This window comes from Cynoglossus semilaevis, chromosome 16, assembly GCF_000523025.1.
Source record: "Cynoglossus semilaevis isolate Cse_v1.0 chromosome 16, Cse_v1.0, whole genome shotgun sequence".
NCBI classification, from domain to species: Eukaryota; Metazoa; Chordata; class Actinopteri; order Pleuronectiformes; family Cynoglossidae; genus Cynoglossus; species Cynoglossus semilaevis.
The window spans coordinates 2,293,653-2,294,728 of NC_024322.1; the positions used below are offsets into that span (position 1 = coordinate 2,293,653).

The following is a 1,076-nucleotide window of genomic DNA, read 5'->3' on the forward strand; positions in this document are numbered from 1 at the left end:
TCCTGTAAAACAAATGACAGACGTTGAAGCTGTCAGCTTGAACCCAAGCAACATAAGACAAAGCACAAGTCTTTTTTAACTTATCAGCCTAAAAACATACCTGACAGGGAGAGATCCTTGGATTACCGGAGCCCCCGTTGTCTTTTTCTGAAGTTTCACTCTTATGTGGATCCAGCGAGGGATGGATACCTAACACATTAGCTGTCATCTAAACAGAGACCACGGTTGGTGCCCGTTAGTAACGTTGTGGTCAACAGCTGTGTGTTCTGCCAGCATTATCCAGCCTCACTTGTGCAGGTGTGTAAGTTGCTCCTGCAGTTATGTTCTCGGGGTTTACAGACAGAGGTTTCAGCTGATCCAGAGGGATCCCTTTCATGATCTGGTCCTTCATCTCATTATAGTCTGCCTCCAGTTTTTGCAGAACACCTGACATGTTTGCTGGAGGAGACACTGACCTGAATGAGAGGAATGAGAGGAAAGGCTTTGGCTGCAGCTTGTATTAAATGTTAAGGGGGTAGATATACTTAATGTATATCTACCTCCTAAAGGTACAATGTACAAAAATGGGTGCAGACAATGTATTAATACTGTATTTTCCAGACTACTCGTTCTGGAGTACAAGTCACACCAGCCAGGTACACAAGCCTAGAGTGCCCTCTAGCAGCTGTCAGTGTGAAAGTAACAAACTTTTTTTTTTAATATATATATTTTATTTTGACAAATTTATTTTGACAGTTGCTAAAATTTGCCTAATTCAGACCCCTTAGAGAAAGTTTATATTTTTTATAAAAAAAAAACACTGACCAGTGTTCAGTTGGATCTCCAGGCACAGAGACGAGACCTTCTCCAGAGGTGCAGTAGAGCCTCCAGCAATGCTGTCTGCATACAACGTACTGCAGAGCCAGGAGATGCAGCTCTGACCTCTGAGCACGGTGGGCACAGTCACAGCCTTTCTTCAATGCACTAGCTAAACTGGAAATTCTAACAGACATAACAGATATTAGCTATACCGCAGAAGAAGCGTCTCCAGTGAAGGTTGACGGGGGTTATCTGAATCCCTACCTTTCGAGACACTC

General features: G+C 43.3%; 1 long non-coding RNA gene across 1 annotated transcript; it reads right to left on the reverse strand.

Moving 5' to 3' along the window:
* Positions 1–97: 97 nt before the first annotated feature.
* Positions 98–1,076, reverse strand: LOC103391622 (uncharacterized). Its single transcript, XR_522801.2, has 4 exons — positions 1,063–1,076; positions 805–981; positions 290–455; positions 98–208 (listed from the first exon to the last, which is right to left on the reverse strand). It is a non-coding gene; the product is annotated as an uncharacterized LOC103391622 (long non-coding RNA).